Source organism: Apium graveolens, chromosome 6 (assembly GCF_009905375.1).
Source record: "Apium graveolens cultivar Ventura chromosome 6, ASM990537v1, whole genome shotgun sequence".
Taxonomy (NCBI): domain Eukaryota; kingdom Viridiplantae; phylum Streptophyta; class Magnoliopsida; order Apiales; family Apiaceae; genus Apium; species Apium graveolens.
Window position 1 is genome coordinate 125,100,539 of NC_133652.1, and position 10,519 is coordinate 125,111,057.

The window sequence follows — 10,519 nt, forward strand, 5'->3', positions numbered from 1 at the left end:
TATGTTTCATTGTCTTGTATCTTAAAAGTGGCTTTCCTCTCTCGGTAGCTGTGTTTAGAAAAAATTTCCAATATTACAACAGTTCTCTAAATTCTTGTGGCTGGGTTTATATTAGACAAAGGCCCAAATATAAACAAATTTTTAACAGTGCTTCGATTCCTGAAGAGACTCAAATTCATTCACCTATCTCCCGAATAGACTATCATATATAATGAGCTTATTAAGGATAACGGCGAAACTCCCAACAGGACTTTATTAGAGTAGTTTTCTTTAATCCACGTGGGGCTTTCCTTAGTTTATGCGCAGGGTGTGGCGCCCTCCAAACCCGGTGATAGGAATAAATAAATTATGATTAAATACTGCAAGGTGTGGGCTGCTAGGCCCAATAAAAAGATATATGATACTCAGACCAGATAGGTTAAGCCTGATGGACCAGATCAGGCCTGATGGAATAAAAAAAGGCCCAAAAGCCCTAATTATTAATTAATTTCGTAATTAATTAATAAGGGAAAAATCAGCTATTGAGAAGAGTCCCGATAATGATATAAATCCTTATAGATTAGCCTCAAGAGGACCTAAATGGATAAGGAATCAGCTTCCTACTTCCTAGGACTCCTAAGTCTATCCTAATTCAGAGGCTTGTCCACCAAGTCTCCTATACCAAGTCCAATTCAAGGACTCCCACATCTATATAAGGGGCCTCACCCCACAAATCAGAACTACGTTTTTTGGCTTGATTCTCTAATTCACAGAGATACGTAGGCATCTCGTAAAGGCAGATCGAGTCACGAAACACGAGAGCAGCCATTAAAGGCCTTGAGCTCCCAAATCTTAGTAATAAATACAGCAAATAATAACCTTAGCTTTTTATCCATAACATTTGGCGCCGTCTGTGGGAAAAGGAACAACAACCATGGCGAGAACACGAAGAACAACCAGCACTCTCGAGGAGGGAACACCATCAGGTACAACTCAGGTGATTTCGTCAACCGTGGAGATTCCTCCCCACTCAACTTATGCATCTACTCAAGCGGAGACCCAGATAAGGGCAACTCAATCTCAGCCACAAGGAACGACTCCCCCGACTATTCAAGGTACGAATCCTCGAGTTCAACAAGTACATATACCTGTGAATTCTCGACCCGTCGGGTATGAATATTCAACTGTTGTTACTACTAACCCCCTTATGGGATGCCCCTTCACCCTGAGGTTGGAGGAAGCGGATATGCTGGGCGAAGCGAAGCACGAGGGCAGTCGCCCCCCTATATACGAGGTCTGGGTCCTATCCCTGAGGATCGGGAATTTTCTGGTCCTTACACTGAGAGAGACTCCGAATCTTCGGATGATGAAGTGGCCCCAAGAAGGAGGCGTCCTGGAAAAGAGCCAATGGCCGATGGAAGGCAACGCCCCCAAAGCACCCCAGGGGCGAATCCCCAGGAAGTGCAGGAAAGGATCAGGGCTCATGAGGCTGAAATCCAAAGGCTGAGGCGTGATTTGGAGGCTCACCAGGCCACCAGACCCCAGATACCTCCTAGGGGGAGAAATCCTCCTCCTGTCATAGACCTGGATGGTCCGGTAAGAAGAAGGGCTGCTGTCCCAAGAACTGACCCAAGCAATCTCCTTCCTCTTGGAGATCCTGATGATCCAACTCCACCCTTCACAGAAGAGATAATGAATGCCCATATCTCAAGGAAATTCAAGATGCCTACTATCAAAGCCTATGATGGCACGGGAGACCCCGCTAATCATGTTAGGACATTCTCTATTACACTGCTGCTGCAACCCGTGAATGATGCTATAAAGTGTCGGGCTTTCCCTCAAACCCTGTCGGGTATGGCTCAAAGATGGTACAGTCGCCTGCCCCCAAATTCTATTGGATCGTTCAGAGAATTAAGTCAGGCTTTTATTAAGCAATTCATCAGTGGAAGAGTCCATGAGAAAAGTTCGGCATCTCTTATGAGTCTTGTGCAGGGAGCTAAGGAATCCTTGAGAGATTACCTGAATCGTTTTACAAAGGAGGCTTTAAAAGTCCCAGACCTTGATGATAAGGTAGCCATGATAACACTGCAACAAGGAACTAGGGATGAGTTTTTCAAGATGTCTTTGGCCAAACGACCCCCTGAAAACATGTTGCAACTCTAAGAGAGGGCAGGGAAGTATATCAAGGTTGAAGAAAGCATGAGGAAGACCGTAGTAAGTAATGAGCCCACTGGAGGCAAGAAGCGAAAAACTGATCCGGAGTATATCGCTAAGGACAAATATCCTAGAACCGAACAAAACCCTGATTCAACCCCCAAGAAGGGAGGACCTGTGCAAAAGTTCACTAAATACGCTAAGCTGAGTGCTCCTAGAAGTCAGATTTTGATGAAGATTGAGAAAGATAGAGATATTCGCTGGCCTAAGCCCTTGAAGGCTGATCCCGCCAAGCTAGATAAGAGCAAATATTGCAGGTTTCACAAAGATGTTGGCCATGACACCGATGAGTGTAGACAATTGAAAGATGAAATTGAGTTTTTGATTCGAAAAGGAAGGTTGAACAAGTATACTGGAGATGGAGGGGACAGAAATAATAATGGAAGGAAGAACTTTGAAGATCGTAGGAGGGATCAAGATGATCAGGGGCGGAATCCCCAACCCAGAGGACCGGTTATAAATGCAATTTTTGGAGGACCGCGACGCCCTCGAGGGCCAGTGATAAACACGATCTTTGGAGGTCCAACTACTGCTGGATTGTCCAAAAATTCCAGAAAGGCATATACTAGGGAGGTTATGCATATTGTTGGAGAAGCCCCGAAGAGGGCCAGGATAGAAGTAACATTGGCTTTTGATGATTCCGACCTAGAGGGTGTAAAGTTTCCCCATGATGACCCGCTGATCATAACGCCGATAATAGGAAATAGCCCGGTTAAGAGGGTCCTTGTGGATAATGGTGCTTCTGTGGATATCTTGCTCCATGACACCTTTCTAAGAATGGGATATAACGACTCCCAGTTGACACCAACCGACATGCCGATATATGGATTTGCTGGAGTAGAATGTCCTGTGGAAGGGATAATCAAATTGCCAACCACCATAGGTACGGAACCAAGGCAAGCAACGCAGATGCTGGATTTCATGGTGGTAAAGGCTAGTTCAACTTATAATGCTATCATGGGGAGAATAGGGATACATGCCTTCAAGGCAGTCCCCTCTTCCTACCATTCAGTCATGAAGTTTCCCACCCGAAACGGGATTGGAGAAGAGAGAGGAGATCAAAAAATGGCTAGAAGCTGTTATGTGGCCTCTTTGAGGGCAGATGGAGTCGGGGGGCAGGTTCTTCCTATTGAAGATATGGATGTTCGAAAAAATGATGAGAATAGAGAAAGGCCAGCAGAAGAATTGGTTTCGGTTCCTTTAGACCCCGAGAATCCTGAGAGGATGACTTTCATTGGAGCCACATTAGAGGAGCCTCTTAGAGGGAAGTTAGTGAAATTTTTGCAAGAAAATAGTGATGTGTTTGCATGGTCAGCAGCTGATATGCCAGGCATAGACCCGGAGTTAATTACTCACAAGCTAAACGTGGATCCAAGCCGGAAGACAGTGAAACAAAAGAAAAGAAATTTTGCCCCGGAAAGACAAGAGGCTATAAAACAGGAAGTAGAAAAGCTCTTAGAGGCTGGTTTCATTGAGGAGATTCAATTTCCGGAGTGGTTAGCAAACCCTGTAATGGTGAAGAAGGCTAATGGAAAGTGGAGGATGTGTATAGACTTCACTGATCTGAATGATGCATGCCCCAAAGACTGTTTCCCGCTGCCTAGAATTGATACTTTGATTGATGCCACTGCTGGACATGAGATGCTGAGTTTCATGGATGAATTTAGCGGATACAATCAGATCAAAATGCATAAGGATGACATTCCAAATGTATCATTTATCACTGACTTTGGTGTTTATTGTTATCTTGTTATGGCGTTTGGTCTCAAGAATGCAGGAGCCACCTATCAGAGATTGGTGAATAAAATTTTTAAGGATCTTATTGGGAAGACTATGGAAGTCTATGTTGATGACATGCTAGTCAAGAGTATGGTAAAGACTGATCATATAACCCATTTGAGGGAAGCTTTTGAGGTCCTAAGGTACCACAAGATGATGTTGAATCCAACGAAGTGTGCTTTCGGAGTAGGATCTGGAAAATTCTTGGGATTGATGGTCTCAAAGAGGGGAATTGAGGCCAACCCCGATAAAATAAAGGCAATCCTGGATATGGAACCACCAAAAACTGTCAAGGATGTACAGAAGCTCACAGGAAGGGTTGCGGCACTAGGATGATTCATCTCCAAGTCAGGAGACAAGTGCTTGTCATTCTTCAAGTCATTAAAGAACATTAAAGACTTTGTATGGAGTGGGAAAAATCAGAAGGCATTTGAAGAGTTAAAGAAGTATATGGGCCATGCCCCGTTGTTGGCCAAGCCAGTTCTGAGTGAAGTTTTATTCTTGTACTTCGCTGTTTCAGAGAGCGCCTTGAGCGCGGTGTTGGTTAAGGAGGAACTGAAAGTTCAGAAACCCGTATACTATGTCAGCAAAATCTTGCATGGCGCAGAGTTGAATTATTCAACTATTGAGAAATTCGCTTTAGCCTTGATAATGGCTTCAAGAAAGCTGCGTCCTTATTTTCAAGCTCACCAGATTGAAGTGCTAACAAATCAGCCACTGAGAAACATCATTCACAGTCCCATGGCAAGTGGGAGACTGATTAAGTGGGCAATAGAGTTGGGAGAGTTCGATCTCAAGTATAAGCCACGTACGGCCATAAAAGCCCAGGCACTAGCTGACTTCGTGGTGGAATGTACCATACCCAACCAAGAAGTCGGGGGGCAGGAAGATATCATACCTCAAGATAAGGGAGTCGACAATGGGGACAAAGAGAAGGATGATAAAGAATATTGGGTTCTCTATTTTGATGGGGCATCAAAAACAAACTCCAGTGGAGCAGGATTGGTTTTGCAAAGCCCTGATGGATTCTTAATTGAGTATGCTATGAAGCTAGACTTCTCAACCACAAACAATGAGGTAGAGTATGAAGCCCTGATTGCTGGCCTTGGTCTAGCTGGGACACTTAGAGTCAAAAACTTAAAGGTCCGTGGAGACTCGAAGCTGATCATATCCCAGGTAAAGGGAGAATTTGAGGCAAGGGATGATACGATGGCTAAACATGTTCGCCTAGTAAGGGCTGTGATGACCCAATTTAATGAATTCCATGTTGAACACATTCCAAGGGAAGAAAATGCTAAAGCAGATGCGCTATCAAAGTTTGCTTCATCTGAGATTGAAGAAAGTTCAGGAAGTGTGTACTTCCGTGTTTTGAAGACTCGAAGCATAGATGTTAAGCTTGTGGCTCCCGTAGGCCTGGGGGCGTCATGGATCGATCCCATTAAGGCTCACATTCAAACTGGATGGTTGCCAAGCGATGCAACTGAAGCACGAAAATTAACTGTTCGAGCACTAAGGTACTCCTTGATAGATGGAATTCTGTATAAGAGATCTTTCATGGTTCCTTACTTGAGGTGTCTCAGGCCCGACGAGGCACGCTTGGCTCTTGAGGAAGTGCATGAAGGTATTTGTGGGCAGCACTTGGGGGGCAGGGCCTTGGCTCATAAGATAACCCGTTTAGGCTTCTATTGGCCAGAAATGATGGCTGATGCCAAAGAATATGTGAAGAAGTGTGATCGCTGTCAGAAGCATACACCAGTTGTTAGACAACCCCCCGAGATGCTGACCTCTATCAACTCGCCTATTCCCTTTTCCATGTGGGGGATGGATATTCTAGGGCCTTTTCCTATGGCCACGGCACAAAGGAAACTTCTGATTGTAGCCATTGATTATTTCACCAAGTGGATCGAAGCCAAACCCTTGGCCAAAATCACAACTAAGCGGGTTGCACAATTCCTGTGGGAAAACATTATGTGCTGATATGGAATTCCCCGTATCCTCGTCACTGACAATGGAGCACAATTCAACAATGAGGAATTCAAGAAGTATTGTGAAGAAAATGAAATTGAATTACGATTCACCTCTGTGGCTCACCCGCAAGCCAATGGGCAAGCAGAGGTAGCAAATCGGATAATCCTGGATGGACTAAAGAAGAGGATCGAGAAGTCAAGAAATAATTGGGTGGATGAGATACTTCCCATATTATGGGCCTATAGGACTACCTGTAGAGTCACGACAGGAGCAACTCCTTTCATGTTGGCATATGGGGCAGAAGTAGTAGTTCCCGTGGAGATACCACATTCCTCTCCAAGGATTCAGGCTTTCAACGCAGAAGAAAATGAGGAAGGGCAGAGGTTAGCCCTGGATCTGATCGATGAAGTGCGAGATAAAGCACATGCAAAGATAGTAGAATATCAGAAAAAGGCTTCATTCTACTACAACCTAAGGGTTAAAGAGAGGTTTTTCAAACAAGGTGACCTAGTCTTGAGAAAAATAGAGGCTTCTGGTGTCGGACAGAAAGGAAAGCTTGCCCCAAATTGGGAAGGGCGGTATAGAGTCAAGAGCGTTCAGGGTAGAGGAACCTACAAGCTGGAGACTATGGATGGTTTTGAAGTCCCGAGAACCTGGCACGCACAAAACCTGAAGGTTTACTACGTGTAAGATGGTCGAAGTACGATTCTCACTTGTCATTATGACAAGTAGGTTTAAAAGCACCTTGAAGCTTTGTTTGCATAGGATTTTTATTTTTTAGCTATTATAGATCAGGGTCGAACCCATATTATGTAAGGTTTTGGAAAACCAGACTTGAAATTGAAGAGTTCGAAATTATTTCAACCTATGGATGTTTGAGTTGTGATAATACTTGTGTGGCCCATTAAGCCAAGTTTGAATATTAAAGTATCGGAAAAATGAAGGAGAGAATGCAAATAAGGAAAGTAGCATATAAAATAGCCCCGGAGGGTAATAAGTTTTAATACAAACAAAAGTCCAGACATAAGTTAAGGATAAAATTACAGAATAGAAAAACTACTCCTCCATGCGGGAGCCTTCATTCTCTTTCTCCTTATCAGCGCCTTCAGCGTCCTTCGCAGGAGAAGCGGGAGGAGAAGCAGTGTTAGGATCCAAGATGCGATCATCTGGCTGAGGGGAGTTGAAGAGGGCGTCTATGCTGTCCTCTGACTCAGCCTGCTCAGGACTTATAAAGTCCTTAGGGTCGACTAAGCCCGGGTACTTCTCAGAAACTGCCTTCACGGCCGCATCCCATCCCTGAGTGAACTGTAGGGAATAAAGACCCTCATCATGAATCTCCATGAGATTCTTAAACTTGTCAGAATCCATGTAGTCATCAATGAGCTTATCCTTATCGCTCCTAAGTTTCACCAGCTCGGAATGAGCCTTAGCCAGCTCCTCTTTCTTCGTGTCCAGCTTCTTCTCCAGGACCTTGGCTCTCTCCTCCCACTTCTTCATCTTCTTCTCAAAATCATCAGAGTTACCCTTCCAGGATCTAGCCTGATGTAGGGCCGCCTGGAAATAGGTATTACTCTGCAAAGAAATATGTATGAGTTAGCACAAATTCATTGGGATACAAGAAAAGTTGAAATTCACAAAAGGAAGAGAAGAAAAAAGAAAATTACTGCAGCTTGGGCTTGAGAACCCAGAAGCTCAATAGTCTCGATATCACTCCCCGTAACAATGTCAGTGAAATCGTGGGGAGTGATGGAATGGTACGACCAATCCTTGGCATGTTTGGTGGATCCAACCACCGTATCGCTCCTCCTGAAGCCCCAGTTAGGCCTGAAGGAATGTGCCTTAAGTGGAGGATCAACATCGTCCCCCAGCTCGACCACCGGGACGTGGGGCTTAAGGAAAGTAGGACCGTCAGGTTTGCTCCTGGGGTCCCTATTTAACTTGGCCCTCTTCTGGCGGCCAGATTCCCCCTCCTTGGGCCTATTGACATTATTAATAGCCTCACAAGCTGAAAGGAAAAGTAAAAGGAATATTAAAATCCAGAAAAAAAGAAAAAGTGCGATTAAAGAGAAGGAAAAATAATTACGCAGGTATAAATTTACCCTTATCACTGGCCTGGGAGAGACCAACTTTCTTCAAGGAAAACTCCTCTAAAAGGGTCCATGTGTCTGTTTTCCCATCATCTAAAATTAAGGCTTGGTAGGCCACCTCCTCCTCATCAGTTAATCTGATGCTACCAGGACTACCATCTGATACTTTGCGAAATGGCCTACGGAAGAGTGTGGCCCAATCACCCCCAGCCAAGGTCAGCCTGACAAACTCATCCCTCCATTTAGGGTTGTTCTCGACTATAGAGTTACTATCAAAGATATGGGGAATTTTGGGCCGTTGGCGAATTAAAACCCATCCCGGCTGACTCATGGAACTATTATAGAATTGGAAAACTTTCCTAAAGACAGCTACGGAAAGAGGGAAGCTATTCCTGAGACAAAGGACCATAAAACAGATAATGTTCCTCCAGGCGTTAGGAGGGAGTTGACAAGGGTTGATTCGTACATTGGCTAGTAAACGAGGAATAAATTCGTGGAATGGGAACCTAAGACCTGCGGTCAGGGCTCCTCGATAAATGAACAGGGTATCCCCCTCCCAATTACAAGTCCTATCCCCAGGGGCGGATGGAGTGATCCTAAGGTGGGGTGGAAGTCTGTACAGGGTGTTCATAGACTCTATCCTACCATCTAACTCATGAAAAGTGTTACCATGATTATACGAATCTAACTCAGACAGAGAAGGATATTCATCACCTCTCGAGTTAATCATATCAATGAGGGAAGTATATGGAGATTGAATTTGAATGTTTGTACCTCTTTTAGAGACATTCATCTTCTGCAAATGAGCCAGGTCACGGTCCGCCATTGATATGCTTCGGTTGAAGGCTTGAAACCCAGAAATACTTGAGAATGGTGGAGCTGAGGTGGCTTTGGTCGCCGGAAATCGCCTTCTCAAAGGGAGAACTCTAGAGAAAATTGTGAGAGAAAATGAGAAGTGGGAAGTGAAGTGAGGATTCTCACTCCACACTACACTTATATAGGCGAAAAGCTCGGAATACGAGGCGTTTTTAGGCCCATTTAGCCAGGCCCAATCTAGAGGCCCATCTACAAGAAGTATCAGGAACAATCTAGAAGCTCATGTGGAATTTAAAAAGTCAAAAATCGACCAGAACCTTAATATGGTTCGATCAGAGGCCTGATCGATGCAAAAGAGGATCCTGATCAATATCTTATTCGAACAGGAGGGAAGAAATCCCCTAAGATCGATCAGAGTCCTGATCGACACAGAAGAGAGTCCTGATCGATATTCCATTCGATCAGAATGGTCAAGAGCCACTTAATTCGATCAGAGTCCTGATCGACACAGAAAAGAGTCCTGATCGATATCTTATTTGAACAGGAGGGAAGAAATCCCCTAAGATCGATCAGAGTCCTGATCGACACAGAAGAGAGTCCTGATCGATATTCCATTCGATCAGAATGGTCGAGAGCCACTTAATTCGATCAGAGTCCTGATCGAAATCGATCAGGAATCCTGGTCGATTAAGCCCGTGTAACAATCGACTAGGGTGTCACTTTGAAGGCCAATTCGGTCAGAATCCTGATCGAAATCGATCAGGAATCCTGTCGACCAGAGTGTAAGATCCTGAGCTAATTCGATCAGGATCCTGATCGATTTTGGCTGGATCCTGATCGATTTTGTCTGCATCCTGATCGATTTTGAATGCATTCTGATTGATTTTAAGCCAGAAAATTAAGGATAAGTCCCGGGAAATTAGGAAAAAATCCAGAAAATTAAGGATAAATCCCAGAAAATTAGGGAAAAATCCAGAAATTAAAGGATAAATCCCAGAAAATTAGGGAAAAATCCAGAAATTAAAGGAAAAATTCCAGAAAATTAGGGAAAATCCCGGAAATAAGGGAAAAATTCCTGGAATTAAGATAATTCCTGAATAAAAGGAAGATTCATTGTAAATGTGTAGGTCGCTCCACACTTTACGCAAAAACGAAACCCTGTAAGGGAATAAACAGACTTAACTTCTGCGAAACCTAATCAATGTTTCCCAAAAGTTGGGGGGCAAATGATAGGAATAAAAAAATTATGATTAAATACTGCAAGGTGTGGGCTGCTAGGCCCAATAAAAAGATATATGATACTCAGACCAGATAGGTTAAGCCTGATGGACCAGATCAGGCCTGATGGAATAAAAAAGGCCCAAAAGCCCTAATTATTAATTAATTTCGTAATTAATTAATAAGGGAAAAATCAGCTATTGAGAAGAGTCCCGATAAGGATATAAATCCTTATAGATTAGCCTCAAGGGGACCTAAAAGGATAAGGAATCAGCTTCCTACTTCCTAGGACTCCTAAGTCTATCCTAATTCAGAGGCTTGTCCACCAAGTCTCCTATACCAAGTCCAATTCAAGGACTCCCACATCAATATAAGGGGCCTCACCCCACAAATCAGAACTACGTTTTTTGGCTTGATTCTCTAATTCACAGAGATACGTAGGCATCTCGTAAAGGCAG